Here is a 19,743-nt window from a genome sequence, read left to right as displayed (position 1 = left end):
CGAATAAACTGCTGACAGGTCCTGCCAAACAGTTTTTCCACCTAGAAACCATTTGTAATTCAAAATTGCGCGTTTCTGATTGGTGCAAATTACGACGAGGGAAATAGTCGTTGATAAATTCAACTATCGGTGATGATAGTCAAATTATCATAATAAAAGTTCTATAACATTTCATGTATCTAAAACAAATGTATCTTGGTATTGCCATTGATAAAGTAAATTGAGTTGGTTGAGTTTAACGCCCCACGCATTTATAACGAGATTCCAAACGAAATAAAAGAGATACAGAATGCTAAAGAACGAAAAGGCAGAATCAAAGCATGGAAATGAATGAGAAAGACAGACAATATTTCCATTTGCTTATCAATCCTTAATAGATGATTCTGGGCAATAAATTACATTTGTTCCTGGATAATAATATTGGTAAGTACTGGTGATCCTTGATTTGTTAGTTCTTACATACTTTTTCTTTATCTTTTATCCTCATGGAAATATGGAGGAAGTTTCGGTTCATTTTTGTGTTCGCAGCACTTCATTCTTTTTTTTTTATTTTTTTTTCTCTACTCATTGGCTACTATGTAGAATTGTAAATTATTAATCGCATACAGGCTCTTGCCTCTGCGATCAATGTTTATGTTTGATAAACTATATTATTATTATTATTATTATTAACGAATTTATGTGAAGGACCAGGCAGCATCAGCCTAATGGAAACATCGTCAACAATTAATTTTTCTGAATTTTTGTCATTTTATAGAATATAATCTCCTGAACAAGAAAATCAAAAGGGTCCAAATCAATCATATGACTAGTTTTCAAGATGCAGGGTGTCGAAGTTGGAAAATAACATTTCTTTAAAGTAACATTTCTCGTGGGAAAACATCTCGAATGAAACACCCATCGCGACAAATATTGCTTAACTATAAAGTTTCAATTTTAGACTTGTTTTTAATAAAAATCATTATAAAATACGTGGTGAGTCCAACATTATTCAAAATATTAAATTAATTTTACGGCATTCAGACAATTTTTCAATTCTGGAAAAAGTACCACCTTGAGCGGGACTCGAACTCCAACCTCCGAATTACTAGTCCGATACTCTTCGACTCTTAGTAATTCGGAGGTTGCGGGTTCGAGTCCCGCTTGCTTAGGTACTTTTTCAAGAATTGAAAAATTGTCTGAATGCCGTGAAATCAATTTAATATATCAATATACAGCCGTTAAACCATTATTTATCTATTATTCAAAATGAAATTCACCCTGTAATTGAAAAATTAATTCGTGTAATTTTCCAAGTTTTTGTCATTACTCTCAGTTCGAGTACACTATTAAAATTAAATTTGGGGCACCCTCTACAATGTTTTTTATTGTACAATGACAAAATAACTAGTAAGTAAGTGATCGCCAACCGTTACTGTGTACAACTTTTTCACAACTTTAGTAATAACGGTCGCCTTTTTTTTATATTATCCTTTCTATCTCGAAAATTGGTCATTGGTCATTATAATAGTGTACTCGAACTAAGAGTTATGAAAAAAATTGGAAAATTCCATGGACGACTTTTTTAATTACAAAGTGAATTAGGAACTAAATGAATTTCATTTCAAATAATGTTTGACTCACAACATATCTAACAATAATTTAAATATTAAAAACGTGTCTAGAATTGTTTCCTTAGCAAGCAATATTTGTCACGCAAAAGTGTTTCATTCAAGATGTTTTCCTACGGGAAATGTGAAAAAAATGCCATTTTCCAACTTCGACATCATGTATCTCAAAAACTAGTCATAGGGTTGAGTTGGATCAATAGACTTTCTTATTCTGGAGGACATATCCGACACCAAAATTCAGAAAAATTAACCGGTGACAATTTTTCCATCAGGCTGCTGTCTGGTCCTTGTGATTGAAAAATCCATAACACTACGTCCACAAGAAGACTCCAAAAAAAGCTACAGACGCACTAATACAACAAAGAACCGACGTTATTCTCGCCCCCCTGAACCTGCCCTGTCTACCGAGCGAAGTAGACGCCAGCCACGCGTCAAGATCCCCTCAGGACACTCGGAAACGATATGCACGTGCCGAAAAGTGCCGTGTAATCAGGCTACGATTCGCTCATTGAATTAGTCGCAGCCATCGGGATAATCGAGAGCGCTACTGACCTCAACCGGTGGCCGCAGTTCGAGCGCCCCTTAATCGACTGTCTCGTTATGGATTCTGATGATGTCCAACAACGTTATGGACGGAAGCACGGAACGGACGCATTTGCATTCGTTGAAATCGATGCTCACCTCCCCCACCCCGCCCCTACGGTGGATCAGATTGTGTTCTGGTTGTCGCCGCGGTGGCTTCGTGTGTTTCCCGAAGAAATAATCAGATATTTATCGATGGGAGGGTTGGGCGCGAAAGATACACGGGTTTTTAGGTTTATTGAAGGAATATATTAGCTGATGACATATGCATACATTTGAAAACATAATTCTTCACGAATCGTCGAAACGACCTTAAGAGGGATTACCACCACGTGGCTTTCCGCGATCATTCAAACATCAGGCACTCATTCATTTCTCTTCTGGCGTTCCTCTGATGACCAAACGGTGTATGGTGTTCGAATTAATTTAATTGAGTAGGTACTACCATAGTATAAGGAAAGGATTCCTTTTACTATTGTGTGGATGCATGCATAGATAACAAATTACCTACTATGAAATGTTTCAACAATTCATACTCCATTCAGAACAGGGGCGGATACAGGAGGGGGGCACGGGGGCCATGGCTCCCCCCTCACAGACCTTATAAATATAAAAATGTATCCTGAAAAATCGAAAGAATTGCGTGGGCACTTAGGAGGGTGAAAGATTGGATATGATCTAGAATGGTTGAATGGATCTAAAAATGTTGAATGGATTGGCATTAATGCATATACACAGGATCATTTGCAGCAGTCTGAATGTTGAAAATATTATCTAAAGATACAATAGTCAAAAAAATAGGAGACTAGAATTTGTTATTAAGTTTTTAATATTTGATCATATGTTTTTATTCAATAGTGCAGTAAAAAGGAATCCATTATTTTTCCAACAGATGGCTTTAGTTATCTGTATCTCGCGTTGTACGAGTCCGATCGGGTTCCACTATATGGCGTTATAAAAACGAGATTTCGCTCTACAAAATCATTCTGACAGTTTTGTGATGAGTTGAATCAGTTATGTCTGAGCGCGCCACAAAGATAAACACAAGCAAAAAAAATACGATATATTTTATAGTTTTTCTTAGATAGAGGCAAAAATACAAGGCAGCTGAAGATGTGAATAGTGTTTATGGACCTGATACTATAATAGTCAATCATGTGCAATATTGGTTTCGTCGAGTCCGTTTCGTAGTTTCGATGTCAAAGATGCACCACGCACTGAAAGGCCAATTGTCGTAAATATCGATAAAATCATAGACATTGTCGAGTCCTGTTTCGATTGCTCAAGAGCTTAAGAGTGCACAATAAACTGTTTGTAATACTATTTGCATAAGGCTGATCTCAAGAAGATGCTAGATGTATGGGATCCACATGAATTATATATAATAAGTTTATTTACCATAAACTACATACATCCACAGAGTCATTTCGACTGTACGTGGTAGGAATTCGTTTACAGGTTGCAAACTTAAAACTAAATGATCTATTCTGACAAAACATCACTTTGTGTAAAAAAAAAACAAGATTTTCTATTTAAGTCGTAATCGGTTTAGAAAGTCACAATCGGTATAAAAAGTCATAATCGGTTCAACAAGTCGCAATTGGTGTAATAAAAAGTCACAATCAGTACATAAGGTCACAATCGGAACAAAACATTGAAAAAATTACATACTGCTCAGGTTAATGATTCCGTGAATAGTTTTTTTATCTGTATTCAATATCCATTGTTTAGCACTTTTTTTGAATTTCACATAGTTCTTAATTAACATGAGTTCTCCCGGAATGAGATCCATCAATCTTGGGGCAATATGTGCGTAGTACCGCTGCCCAATTTTTTTTTGCTCCTAGGCCTGCCATATCTATTTTCTCCTCTTGTGTTGTAGTGATGCTGTAATGTATCCATGGGAAGTTTTTTCTTGTATATATCGCATACAATTTTGAGAGTGTATATTTGCCGGGCGTCCAAAACTTTTGACAATTCATATATCAGGTGGCTGGGGTAAGTAATTTCTTTTTGATACATTATTTTCAAAATGCGTTTCTGCAATATGTTGACTTTTTTCAGTTGATTATCATAGAGCCCACCCCATCCCAAAATTCCATATGATATTTGCGAGCTCACCAAACCATCGTATAATATATGCAAGTTTTTTCTGTCCTCCACATATCTTGTAACATATTTAAATCTATACAGCAATCCTCTCAGTTTTCTGTTTATATATTTCACGTGCTCATCCCACTTCAAATGTCGGTCTATAACAATGCCGAGATATTTTATAGAGGCTGTTTCTGGAATAGATACTGTAGATGAAATATTCAGTTCTTTGAAATTTGGTAATCCTGGGGTGTATGACGTGAACGGCAGGTATCTGGTCTTTTCTACATTTAAAGTGAGCAAATTATATTGAAGCCATTGCATAATTTCCGAAAAGTCTACCTCGCTTATGTGTTTGAGATTTTCCCAAGTTTCACCTTGATGGAATACGGCAACATCGTCAGCAAACCCAACCATTTCCCCTCTAGTCCGTAGCTCGAATAGGCTATTCACATATATCAAAAATAATAGTGGTCCAAGAACAGTTCCTTGAGGAACTCCATAAGTAACCACACGCTCTCCACTTCTATGTCCGTTAATTTCCACTATTTGTTTTCGGTTAGACAGGTAACTCTTCATCAAATTATATGCGACACCACGAAAACCATATGCATAGAGTTTATCTAAAAGTTTATCATGAGATACCGTATCAAATGCTTTCGAAAGATCTATAAAAATTCCCAAGCAAGGTTGTTGTTCATCCATACAATTATAGATCTTTCCTATCAGAGCCTTCAGCGCATCCTCTGTAGATTTACCTTCCCTAAACCCAAATTGATTTTTTGAAAGAATCTCATATTTCCCCAGAAATTTCACCATTCTTACCTTCAATATTCTTTCAACTACCTTAGCTAAGGTGCTCAGCAGTGTTATGGGTCTGTAGTTGTTTATTCTGGATTTATCTCCATTTTTATAAATCGGTCTTATAATGCCGATTTTAAGTATGTCCGGAAAGATTCCCTCAGATATATAAAGATTCACCAGATGTGACAGAGGTTGTGCAATTTCTCTTCTTATCCGTTTTAAGGTTTCTGCTCGCAATCCATCAAATCCCACTGCCTTTTTCGATTTCAACTCAGCAATTATTTTTTCCACCTCAGTAGGATCAGTCGGGGAAATGAAGAACGAATGCGACAAAAATGGTATTTCAGGAGGGATTTTTTTTGGCGATTGAATTTTCTCAGCGTAAGACCTGCCCAATGAAGTGTAGTAATTATTGAATTTCTCAGCAACATCAGTACTATCAGAGATTTCATCATCAAGAAGCTCAGCAAACTGAACATCTGGTTCGGGTTTCCTGTCATTACATAAATCTTTCACTTGGGCCCAAAGTGCCTTCGAGTCAGACTGTTCATTATGTATATATTCTTGCAAGTATTTTTTCTTTGCTCCAATTATTTCATACTTCAATCTGTTTCTGACCGATACATATTCCTGTTGAAGAGATTCATCGAGTGGTGTTCTTCTCAGCCTCATGTACAGTGAATTTTTCTTATTTATCAACTTGAGCAAAGCAGGTGTCATCCATTTCTTCCGTCCGACCTTCTTGTTATTGAATTGAATTGTCTTGGTGTTGTCTTCTATATATTTTTTTAAAATGTTAATAAATTTTTCCGTTTTATAATGCACATCTCCTTCCCCATAGATCTCTTTCCATTCCTCATTCAGCAGACCTTCCCTCAAACCTTCATAATTGGTGTATTGTTTACACTTTCTCTTACACATTTTCTCGGATTTCTTAGAGATTTTCAAATCAGCACACATAATGACTGGAAAGTGGTCAGTTATCAAACATTCCAGGACAAGTCCGTTAAGCTTATTGTGTTGTGTATTCACTCCTTTAACAAATATGTGGTCAATGCAGCTACCGGTTTTCGGACGGGTGCATCTGTTTATTATCGATTCGAACCCATAAGTGTACATATTATTCAAATATTCCTCAACGACAATTTCATCCGATAAAAGATTAATATTGATATCACCTGCTATAATATGTTTATTGCATTTTTCCGTTTTATGAAGGTAGTTAGAGATTTCTTCGTTGAAAATTTCGATTTTTATCTGGGGAGATTTATAAATAGATGTTATCTTTACTTTTTGATCTTTTTCCCCCACGTCCGTTTCGATCGCAGCTATTTCCCCAATCATCACTATTCGGCTAGAATGTTTAATATCCTCCCTAACGTAAACCACTATTCCATCATTTCTATTGTACTTTCCTTCATTATAAATACAGTTGTAGCCATAAAATGAAAAAGTTCTAATTCGTCTATTTGAAAAGTTTCCGTGAGAATGAGTATATCAAATTTATGTGTTGAGTGCTCTAAAAAGAGAGTAAACTCTGCAAAGTTCATCAGTATGCTCCGGATGTTCATCTGTAATATTGTGAAATCTTTATCAATGGCATATTTTTTTAAATCCTCAGCATCTCCGATGACTTCGGTTACGAAATTTTCGTTCTGATATTCCCTTACGTATGAGTTCATTCTGGCAGATCGAAAAACCAATCAGATCTCCAATGCTATTCAGATAGTTCGAACGTAAAATATTGTATACATATATGAGTAATAAAAACAAGGCCAAAAACCCACTCCCAAATCTCCTCAACAAAAACAAAAAATAAAGCAATACAACAGTCCCAAATATAATAGCAATCTACCACTAGAATTAAAGAGTCAACCCCACTCAGCAGCAATAAAAACAGTGAAATTTAGTCCAGCTGAAAAGTATTTCACAGCTTTCACTACACTTAGGACAACACTTACTGTTTAGTCGGGTTATTTCTCAATTTCATTCCACGCGTGACTGGTAGCCCTGGGGAAGCTCTATTCAGGTACAGTAAATTTTTGGCATGGGTCTTTAGAGTGGGTGTTTTATTTGATGCCTGTGCAACAGCTGATGGCTCATTTAGAATAATTTCTTCATGGCTATGCTCAATCTCGGTTGCATTATCTACTCTAATTGGGGTTTCAGGGGCGCTATTCGGTCTCTTTGTAATTTCTTGCTGTTCCAGCTCATCCAAAGTATATACTTCTTCTCCTATCACCAGAGTTCTTCCTTTAATGTAAGATATGCAAGAATAATTGGCCCTTGCTTCAGTTAGATGCTTCTTGAGTTTTCCGAGGTCATCCCGCTGTTGAGAAGTCAAATCACTTTTTATGGAAATTCCAGTGCCTTTTAGTTTCTTAGCATTACTCAAGATTGCCCTCTTTGTGGAATAAGACACGAGCTCCACCTTTAAAGGACTTTCATCAGATCGTCCTAATGGATAGAAGTCACTAACATCTTCTCCCTTGATCTTAATATCTAGCAAGTTTGATAGCTTCTGACAAAGGTTATCCGCAGTTATATCAGTCGTCTTTCCTCCGATGCCAAAAATTATTAAGTTTTTCTTATTTGATGATCTCTCTACTCTCTCCAATCTTACTCTTAAGGTTTCGTTTTCCCTTTCCAAATGACTAACTTTGCTCTTAAGTTCCGTAATTTCGAGAAGCAATCTAGTTTCGCTGGCCGAAATGCTATTCCTCAGTTCGTTTTTGGTTGATATAATTTCATTTTTTGCCGATATAATTTCATCGAAAACATTTTCCAGCGTTATACTCCTTCCTTGTTCTGACATCATCAATCAAATATGTCAGGCTATGTTCACCTTTAGTTATTGCGACGAATATCAACAACTTCTTGAATGGAATCGAAAATAACACTATTATTTCTTTTCCTTTATTTTCTGGGACCGCCTACAGTTAACTGAACCAAAAATCTTTACTTAATAACCTTCTCTTCAACTTATAGTAAAATTCAAATTTAGATTCTGTAAAAACCGTATTATTTTCGCTGTTATTAGTCAGAGATATCACAATGCAACCGCTTTGATCGAGTATACACAAACATATACGCAAAAAACATATATACGCAAAACACCGCATGGACCAAATTTCCACTGCGAATCACTGCAGAATCGCAACAAAATCGCCACATTTTTGAAACGCTTGGTAACTGGTGATGGAAAGTGGATCATTTACGACAACATCAAGCAAAAAGGTTCGTGGTCGAAACGCGGTGAGCCATCGGAAACGGCCGAGAAGATTTTGCTATGTGTTTAGTGGGATTGGAAGGGAATTATCTACGAAGAGCTGCTCCCCAAGGCAGAACTGTTAACTTAAAACCTCTAGTTATCAAACGAAACAGCAGATATTGGACCTAAATTGGATCATTCTAACTATGATAATTGAAACCTTGTTCTTCATGCAAAAATAATGGATTTCTTTTTACTACTCCTTTTACTTTCATGCGCCTGAGTTTTCTTGTGAAATAAATTTACATATGTTTATGAAATATGTGGAATTTTTTGAATATAAAAAATTTCGGAAACTGAATATGATATGATTTACAAAAATACATCTTTCTATAGAAAAACACTTGAACCAGTAGGTACCAACAAAAAAATTCCGCCATTTTGCTAACCTATATGAGCCGTGACTTTCTATGCCCCCCCCTGAAACATCGCCTGGATCCGCCCCTGATTCAAAAAAAAATGCATTGTTACATTTATACAGTGGCGACGCTAGGGTGCCCAGGGGGGGCGGGCCGGTCAACCAAATAAAATATCCATTTCTGTGGGTTTTTTCAACAAAGTTGCATTTAGCCAAAGTACCCAATTTTTAGAATTTTACAGTTAGCATTTTCGAAATCAAATTGATCAAAAACGGCGCATTGTACCAACGAGAAAATATGATGAATATTTTTATATTTCGAAATCATCAAAAATTCTTCAATGAGCGTTCAAATTACTCTTAAGAGTTTCTTTGAATTTCTGGCATTTTTATGGAATGCAAAACTCATAATGAAGAAACTGAATTATTTTGATGCAATTTTATGTTGGGAGAAGATGCATCATATCAATAGAACTATATTCCAAAAATAATTTTTTCGATTGAACCAGTTGAGAGATATAACCGAAAAAAAATTTTTTTTTTGGATTTTCAACAGCCTGTATCTTTCCAACCGAGCCGAATCGGAAAAATTGATAAAAAATAAGTGTTTCTTTCGACCTCAAGAATAATCTACTGTTGAAATATATGTACAAGCCAAAGTCTCACCCTCTATAGTACGTTTTATCTACGAGTGCCTATAATGAACAAAAAAACTGAACCGAAAATATCCCTTATTACATTTAAGTGAAATTTAAAGCTGGTATTTGATGTGTTTGGCCGAAATGAGTGATCCAAAAAAAGGACCGAATTTGGTGGTCAAATAGCTTCAAAATGAAGCAATCGTAGATGAAATTATTAATGACTTGGATTATTATGTTCATCATCCGTATCGTCAAATGTGTTTGGGATGTTATCCCACCCTCAACCCATCATCTGGTCCATTCTTGGTACCCACTTGGACTAGCAAAAGACGAATAGAGGAAGGATACACTGGTATACGAAGCATAACCGAAAGACAAAGATACAAAGAAGCGAAACGCCCTAGCGCAGAAAAACAAAGTTAGTCCCCCCATTACTAATTCATACGTTCAATTAAAATCCAAGGGGTTAAAACGGAAACGAGGTCCGTATAAAGCAGCTTCACACTCCTGAATTCTCTTTGGCAACGTAATTGTTTCTGATGAAATTGTGAAAGTTGTTTTCCGGAGAAATTATATCAAAATATGCAGATGTAAGTAATGCACTATTGCCCCGAGGAGATGCATTAGAGTTGTTGTGATCGCAAAAGGGCAAAAAAGGGGCTTTGATCGTTTGAGTTGGCTGCGAGGTTGGATGCTAGAAGAATAACGAAAAAAGAAAACTATGGGGAGAGAAAGATGAATAAGTGAAACCTTCTTCAGAGAAGCCTTGGCGTTCTTGGCAGAACAATGAACCTAAATTATACTTTTATAAAGCGTTTTCCAATGAGAGGTTTCATTTTGATATTAAAATAAACGAGTAGGTATATAAAGAAATAGATCTCTCGCTCAACACTTGGTGAAACATCGTTATTAATAAATAAATAAAAACACTTGACTATACGTTCACAAATTTAATAAAATATTATATTACGTTGACATGCATGTTTCGGGTTTTACCCCATTCTCAAAACTAAACAGAATAATAAACGGTACAAATTATACATCAAACAAAACAGATGTTAACACCGGAGATAAGCGGAACTCCAGCTGATCGTTCACAATTGGCAATTTTTGTTTATGTGCTGAAGATATTTCTAAACATTCTAAAAGATCTAATCGCTTACTTTTCTCTCCTTCGTGTAAAATTTTGGTTTTATTGAAATCTATAAAATGGTTACAAGAGATACAATGAGTTGAAAACCCCGTTGTGGATTTATTTTGTAAAATAGATTTTTTATGTTCTTCAACCCTAACTTTGAGAGAACGACCGGTTTGACCAACATAAAAAGCAGGACATTCGTCACAGAACAACTTATATACACCACTTTTTTCTGAATCACTTAACTTATCCCTACCATCAGAAAACATTGATCTCAAATTTTTCTTGTTTGTACACACAATATCAACTCTGTTTTTTCTTAATCTATTACAAACTATGTCGCTAATCTGTGGAATATAATTAATATATACAAATCTCTTCATTTGATCTTTAGGTTGAGGTGGATAGATACAAGTTAAAAGTTTTTCACGTTGTTTTTTCAATATTAATTTATCTATTATGTCAGGAGAGTAGCCGTTGTTCTTTGTTAATAACTTTAACAACTCAACTTCTTTTTTGAAGTTATTCTCCGATAGAGGAGTGGAAATAAGTCTGTGCACAAGGGAATGAAACGCAGACATTTTAATTCTATAAGGGTGTGAACTACTATTATGAATGAGAACATCGGAAAAAGTTGGTTTTCTGTAAATATCAAAATCAAGATGGTCATTTACGATTTTTATCTGAATATCCAGGAAGTTGAGTGATTTATCCACATTTTCCAATTCCAAAGTGAACTGAACACCGTCATAAAATGAGTTAATAAGCTTTAGAAATGATTCGAGTTCTGAATCCGAGCCAGTCCAAATACAAAATACGTCATCAACATATCGCTTCCAGTACAGTACATATACAGTCAGATTATTATTCATTATGGAAAATATTTTCTTTTCCAAATGTGTCATAAAAATTTCACTGAAAAGGGGGGATGAAGGAGAACCCATTGGTAGACCATCTAGTTGTTGATAAAATTTCCCATTGAACTTAAAATAGCTCTGTTCAAGACATATTTGTAGTATTTTCATTGTTTCTTCAATTATTTCCGTACTGAGTGAAATATTGTCATGGAGTTGTTCACTGACTAAATTTTTGATTTCTGCAGTCGGTATGGATGGAAATAAATTCACTACATCGAATGAAATCAACCTGGCATTTGAGGGAATTTTGAGGATCTTTAATTCGTTTGTTAATTGAACTGTATTTTTGATAGAATAAATAGGATTATGTTGTATCATACCTGGTAACATCGAATTCAAGAATTTACAGAGCTTCAAAGATGGTGCATGAGTATATGAAACAATGGGTCTCATCGGACAATTTTCCTTATGTATTTTAGGAAGAGCATATAATAAGGGTATTCTGGGGTTCATTATGGTCAGAGGGAAACTCACTTGAGATAACAAGTTAGGGCAGCTCTTAATTGTCTTCTTCACCGCAGTTTGGAATTTTGATGTAGGGTCAAACTTCAATTCTAAGAAATTATTAGAATTCAATAAACTTTCAGTTTTTATCAAATAATCATTTCTGTTCAAACATGTGACTGTATTGCCTTTGTCAGCTTTTGTTATGATCAGGTCATTTTCTGAGGCTTTCTTTTTGATTTGTTTTAAAACCAATGACTCATTTTTATTATCTTCCACGGTAGCTTTTGATATTATTCTCGCACATAATGATTTTTCGAGATCTCGATTTTCAGGAGGTTCAATTTTATTTAAAGCCAATTCAACATTTACTGCAAATTGTTTGAGGTCGTTTTTACTGAACACATTCGGACAATGTTTCAAACCTTTTTCCAGCAATTTAATTTCAGTTTCTTCGAAATGTACGTCTGTAAAATTTTTCACTTTTTCGTAAAAGATTTTGTTAGTTTCACTCACGTAATTCAACGAGTTAGGTTCGAATTTGTCCACATTATTCACAAGAGCTTCAAGTTTTTTAAGTTGATTTTCATATTGTTTATGTCCCAAAATCCTTACTTCTTCTCTGATGGTAAAATCCAAATGGTCGAACTCAGCAGGGCTAATGCGGTAAGTTAATTCACTGTGTATCACTTTCAGGTGTAGTTTGTTGTTGTCTCTTATCTTATACCACTTTTTCATCTCCAGCTTGATCCAAGTTCTAATTGCGGATTTTAAGGCAAGTTTTGCCTGGGGTGAATTGTTTTTACAACTGATCTTCATATATTTCATGCATGTCAACGTAATATAATATTTTATTAAATTTGTGAACGTATAGTCAAGTGTTTTTATTTATTTATGAGTAGGTATATATTCAGTTGTAATATCTCTAGGACATTGATAATAGACGAGAAGACGAGCTAATTACATGACAATCGAAACCAAGATAAGAGCTTGAGCAATTTGTCAAAAAATTATAAGACATTTGTCAATGCCAAAGGGATATAAAGCAGAATTTTTTTTTAATTCATGACTTTATTAAAATTCAATTATAAACATTAGATTTTTCATTGTTCTCTACTATAGATGATCTATTACAATTATGCATCATTAAATACTATATTGTTAAACGGCCAATCATAATGCTTTAGTCATTATAGTACTTTCTTGCAAGAGTTTGCACAAAACGTTTCACATTGTCTTTTTTATAATCGGTCCCGTCTTTTTTCTCATATTGACTATTATAAAAGATTAGGCTTTTAGTATCAACGTCAATTTTTTTAAACTCCTATGTTTATTCAATTCATATTCTCGTTCGCAGTAAAAATCCTTAAATATTCCCCCAATATATTTGGGAATTTTTCTTTGATTATCGCATTTCTACTACTAAAAATATATCTATGACATTCATGATGATATTTATAAATATGATATATATTTGATTTTTTGTCTGTAAACCGTTTACTCTTCCCGTTATTACACTAACCTCATAATATGTCAAATTTTTCGAATTTGGCAGATGAACCCAGAACTTAGATCAAAAAATAACATGAACCACTCAACAAGTTGGTCATTTTTCATAACGGAAAATTGTGAATGCCATCTTATATCAGTTGTATCATCATTATTTCAGAAAAAAAAAGATTTTGAGATTTCTTCAATTCTTTTATTCACAACATAAGCAACCGAAGAGATTAATTCATTTTGTACGGTTTCAGATGTACCAGGAAAAACTGATCTACTGCTAATATCATTGCAAAAGTACGGCCAACAAAATAATTCATTCAAAGTTATACTGCCAGTGCGCCAGTCGTACATTCCATACTGATTTGATTTTCCGACCACATCCATTGTCACAAGACATTTACTTAGATCTGGAAAAGGTCGCTTTACTTAATTATGTATAATTTATCCTAATAGGAACCACTCCAAAAGATGTTACTGATTTATTAAAAAATTTACGAAATCACAAGTATTTCGAATATTACCAATTATCTTGAGAATTTGAGACGATTCACTCGGTCCCGCTAAATCCATTTCACCTTCCTTATGGTAGTAATTAAGTTAATTAACACGAGACACAGCCAATCACAACAAAGCGAAAACTAACCCGATTTCCCGCTTCCCGAATAGTGCAGATAATTGCAGTTCGCTTTGCAGCATCGGCATGCCTCAAATCTATTTTGAAAGCCGCCTTCAAAAGCGTAGGAATATTCTCGGTTTCTCGCCGCGCCGATGTACCTATGTAGATGAAGCACTAGACAAGGAAACGCGGTAGGCATGCCTCAGACCGTTTACTTCTTAAAGAGAAAGTGATATAAATAAACAAGAATAGTGAGATTGAAATGGATATTATGGAAAAGAGCAGGGCCGGCGTTAGGGGTGAAACAGTGAAGCGACTGTTTCAGGTGCCTCTTTTCGAAGGGCGGCAATTTAGCCCAGTTTGTGGTCGCCCTTTCATATTTCTGAAAAAATATAGTCTTTATTCTTAGAAACAACATGATGTTGGTCCGCTTTGCTGCGTTTATCCAGATTCCCTGCAATAAAAATCTCCAAACCGTCTTTACTAAGCCGCCTGTTCAATAAATAACACATGGCAACCCAACCAATATAATCAGCATTGCCTATTACCCTAATTGAATGAGGGATGGAATGTATTTCATAAAGACGAAAAACAACTCTCCGAATTACGTGGAAGTTGTTTACGCATACAACATATGGAAAATTCCTACGATTCTGAATTCGAAACTAGTTACTGATAAATGCTAAATGTTTTCAGCGGAACATATGTTTTTAATCCCATTTAGTTTTCGAAGCTTTGCATGCCTCACCGCCCTTTGTATCTTGTGGTGTATTAGGTAATCTTCCATCGATCGTACGCAGTGTCTTGTGAATGTGAGAATCACATCTATTACTTACGCATTGTTCATCGGCGTCGAAAAAATCCAGGAATTTATTGTAGGTAAAAGTGTCCGAAAAAAAAAATCAGTGGAAACGACTTCGAAAAGAAACGATTAGCAAAAATGCTAGAGAAATCAAAAATGGCGAATTATCATCGGGGCAGGTGATGTTTTTTGTTGGGGGGGGAGGGGGATTTATTGATACTTTTTCACCAGGGGCGCCAAGAAATTCTTTGCTTCACAAAGACCCAGTGCCGTACGGAATGGTGTGAAATTGCGGTTAAAATGGATTAATAAAGTATTCGATTAATACGTGTAATTTCCAGAATTCATTTGATAATTTATTTGGTGATGATAGCTTATACAAGCAATCCAATACAAACTATGATATGAAAGAAGAAAGATATTGAAGTATGTGCTCTCGTTTTTCTATTCCTTAGTCGTTGCCTCCTAATCTAATCTAATCAATTTTTTTTTTCATCTTGTCAACGTAGCAGATTTAATGTCCTCTTCTGTCCGTGTAATCTAAAATCTATGTTCCATACAGTTTTTTGTTGGGGGGGGGGGGTGATTTATTGATACTTTTTCACCAGGGGCGCCAAGAAATTCTTTGCTTCACAAATACCCAGTGCCGTACAGAATGGTATGAAATTTCGGTTAAAATGGATTAATAAAGTATTCGATTAATACGTGTAATTTCCAGAATTCATTTGGTAATTTATTTGTTGAGGATAGCTTGTACAAGCAATCCAATACAAACTATGATATGAAAAAAGACAGATATTGAAGTACTTATGTGCTCTCGTTTTTTTATTCCTTAGTCGTTGCCTCCTAATCTAATCTAATCAATTTTTTTTTCATCTTGTCAACGTAACGGATTTAATGTCCTCTTCTATCCATGTAATCTAAAATCTATGTTGCCATACCTACTTAATTTTCGTTTCAAAAGGAGAATTCATTATTGAACACACATCGTTCTCAAGGACAATGCTCCCTGACATAAACACATCAAAACAAGACGCAAACGAAATAATGAAATGATGTGCATCAGTGCGGGGGGGACCGAAATCAGTGATAGCGAAATTATGCCACAAAACCCTTCGCCCCGCCCTACGTGCGACCGAAACCAATCATCTGTTGTGTTATATCGATCGCTACGTCACTTCCTCACCCACTCCAGCGGCCATTTTATCCCCGCTCTCCGAAGGGCTTCGATCCTTTGCTTTGGTTAGAGTTTTGTGCCACGCGTTCCCTTTTGCGGCGGTGGCACGGTAATGAAAATTTCCGTTTTGTGCCTTCGTCGTACAGTTGAAAGTTCGTTATTTTATGTTATCGGATAAATTATGCTTTGTTGGTCATTAAATTACTTTTTTCTACATTCATGCAAAAAGCAAAACTTTATTGAACTATATTTAGTGGAAAAAGAAGTTCTTTATTGCACTAGTGCAATAAAGTTTTTATTGCACTCATCTGTCATTCTACTTCAACGTGCTGTCATCATGACAAACAAATATTTCAGCCTGAACTGAAGGAAATAACGATGTACAGTTACCAAGTGCTAGTACGTTTACAGCAGTAACAAATCAAGAAGAGGATTTAAAAAGTACTTCACTACGAAATATTCATATTGAAAATTGCACCAATTGTTCATGCACTTTCAATATTGAGGGTAAAAATAAAGTTTGTGTTAAATTGTTCATAACGTATTAGTTCCTGTTTCAATGCTAATCGATATTAATAATAAAGTATTCAAGTTGCGCTTTTCATTTTCCTACACCTAATACCGCACCTCAATAAATCATTTTTTGCTTTTTGCATGAACGTAGAAAAAATGTTGTATGCAACTCGTGCAATAAACATTCACTTTTTGCACTCGTTGCATAAATAACTATTTATTGATTTGACGGGTTGATTACGATGTAGGTAGGTGTAGGTATACAATTATATGTATATTATGAGATTTTCAATGCCAAGTGAAGGTCATTACGGGTCCTGGTACCAGAAATACGTTTCTTCTACGAACTGGCGATAAATGCAGTTCAGCTGTATTTTGGATCAGGGCCGCCGCCAGGACCGGCAAACAGGGCCGCCGACAGGAGCGGCAAATCTGATATTTTGCCGGGGCGCCAAATTGTAGGGGCGCAAAGTTAGTCAATCAAGGTAGACATACTCTTTGAAACAGAAATGTTTTTTTAGTATCATGCAGTTTTCAATTTGATAAATGACGTCAATAATAATTTACAAGGTAAAAAAAAAAGTTTGGCTTTATTTTTGGACCTCTCGAAAGCCTTCGATACGGTGTCACACAAAATTTTATTCGGTAGACTGGAGAGAGTGGGCATTAGAGGCGGTCCCTTGGATCTATTGAAGGATTATTTATCTGATAGAATCCAATGTTAAAATAAATGATAAAATTAGTAATCCTAAGTTTATTAAATGCGGAGTACCACAGGTACTGTTTTAGGGCCATTGCTCTTTTTAGTATATGGGAGGTATACTGAAGGACTGTAGTGTAGTCTCGTATGCTGATGACACAGTGTTGTTGTTTGCGGGTGACTCGAGGCCGCAAGTCTATGACAAGGCTGAACAGGGTCTCAAAGATGTTTATTGTTGGCTGAGCAATAGCTTGTTGAGCCTCAACTATAACAAAACTTTTTTTATGACATTTAGTGCCACGTCAGTAGATCAGTCGATTATAAGTGAAATCAGAGTCCATAATAAAAACTGTTCAGATCAGGATAAAAAAAGTTGATAAAATAAAGTATCTTGGGGTAATGTTGGATAATCACCTAAAATGGGAGGAACATGTTGCTCTCTTAAATAAAAAAATTAGAAATATATTCTATAAATTTCATCAACTCCGTGAAGTTTTAAACTATAAGTTGCTGAAGTCATTATACCATGCACTGATTGAGTCGAATTTGACATATTGCATTGTAATATGGGGATGTGTCTATAATAGCACCTTGAAAAAGCTATCAATAACCCAGAACGCATCTTTGAAAATATTGTTTAAAGGACCATATAGGTTATCTTCAGAAGTTTTGTATAGTGACCTCAATGTGCTGAATATCAGAAATCTTTATGTTCACTCAGCTATTGCATATTTTAATAAAATTAGTCATCCGGTTGATATGGCACTGAGAAAATATAATACAAGATCAACAAGGGAAAAAACTTTCAGCGTTCCGTTCAAACCTACAAACGTCACCCAAAGATTCATATCATACTATGGTCCAATTCTCTTCAATAGGCTGCCTACAGAGCTTAAAAATAGTTATCAAGATCCTAGAAGTTTTAAGATCAAAGTAAAACAATTTTTATTAGCGCACCAGAGCTTTTTTAATGAACTTTTCTAGAAAAAAAAATCATTTTATATGGTTTCATTCTGGACTTTTCCTCCGATCCGTTCCTGCCGCCGGGCTGTTGCCTTCATCTCAAAGCCTATGAATTCAAATGTAAATTTTTTGGGAAGAGATACTTAATTGGCACACAAGATACATTTCTTTATGTAGCTTAGGTCGATTTTTCTTCCTCAATATATACTCATAAAATTTTGTTTCATTTTAAAATTTATAAGAGTTTGTAATTGTTGTAACCTACTTCTGAATAAACTTTCTTAGATGTCTTTCTTCTTCTTCTTTCTTCTTCTTAGTAGTAAAATAATAAAATTTTCAATAACCAATTTTTCCGAAATCGAATAGGCTCTCTCAACTATATTTATGAAAATACAAATAGGTACTAAAGTGCACCTTAGATTTAGATTTAATTAAGGAAGTTTCGTTTCACTGCGACCTAATGATCTATTGTGCCCCCCTCAGAGCTATTCTCTCCATAACGTGATCTACAGGCTAATTCCTCACTTCTATTAGTTTCGTGTCCAAGGCAGGTTTTGCGTTGGTTAGCGATGGCGGGGCATTCCGTCACCAGGTGATCCGGAGTTTCTTCCTCCTCCCCACAGAAACTGCACTCGTCGATTTCTGTTAGACCCATTCTCATGAGGTGTTTCCTAAGGCGGCAATGCCCTGTGAGGAATCCAGTAAGGAGGTGTAGCATATCATATTCTTACTAAGATCCAGATACTTCTTGGATCTTGTAGAGTCAAAGTTTCGAAGAAAGTTTTGTAAGTGATCCAAACCAGGAAGATTCCGCTAGAGTTCTTTTCTTTCGGTTGCTTTTCCTGAAACTCTTACTTGTAGGTACCACAGAAAGGTTCCGGGCAGATGAAAGGAGTTTGTGCTCCTTTTCTGGCAAGTGTGTTGGCCTCCTCATTCCCTCTGATTCCCGAGTGGCTGGAAACTCAGACTAAAAAGACCCTATTATTCTTACCCATTTCAATAAGTTTTCTTCGGCACTCCAATACCATCTTAGAATCGATGATATGTGAGCTCAGAGCTTTCATTGCAGCCTCACTATCGGAATGTAAGTATCACTATGTCGCATTTCTGATAGTTTCTGGCTATGTTAATTTCTACACTTTTTTCTATTGCAAGAATCTTTGCCTGAAAAACACTTAGACAGTGGCCTAGTGATATTGCACTTTTAAGAACTATGTCGTTTCTTACTATAGACTCATAAAGCGTCGTATTTTCGAACAATGCAGGAAGTTTTTTCATGAAATCGACAAAACGTCCTTCGATGAATTTGATAAGGTGATTTTAAGTTAGAAGAAGACAATTTCATGTGCAATTGAAAAGATACGGAGAATGACCATATTTTCAAGTATTCACAAACATTTGGAGATTCTGGCGATAATACCTGTCACCACATGTAGGTACCCCTGAAAGGACTTTATCTTCTAACAAAAGCCTCAGAACTTATTGAAGAAACTTCAGAAGCCAGAAAAAAATTTAATGATTTGGCTTTGATGACATTCCATTCTTGTGAAAGCTAGGAAATTCAATTTAATTTTATAGTGAGGTCTTTATTTCTATAATGGTTTTCTAAT

The 19,743-nt window shown here is 35.4% G+C and overlaps 1 protein-coding gene across 2 annotated transcripts in view; it reads right to left on the bottom strand.

Moving 5' to 3' along the window:
* Window positions 1-19,743, bottom strand: part of LOC123672909 (inhibitory POU protein) — a 60,213-nt gene that overhangs the window by 31,003 nt on the left and 9,467 nt on the right. The gene's annotated exons all lie outside the window — the stretch shown is intronic.

This window comes from Harmonia axyridis, chromosome 2, assembly GCF_914767665.1.
Source record: "Harmonia axyridis chromosome 2, icHarAxyr1.1, whole genome shotgun sequence".
NCBI classification, from domain to species: Eukaryota; Metazoa; Arthropoda; class Insecta; order Coleoptera; family Coccinellidae; genus Harmonia; species Harmonia axyridis.
The sequence above is the reverse complement of the archived record's forward strand: the minus strand, read 5'-3'. Positions and strand labels throughout refer to the sequence as shown.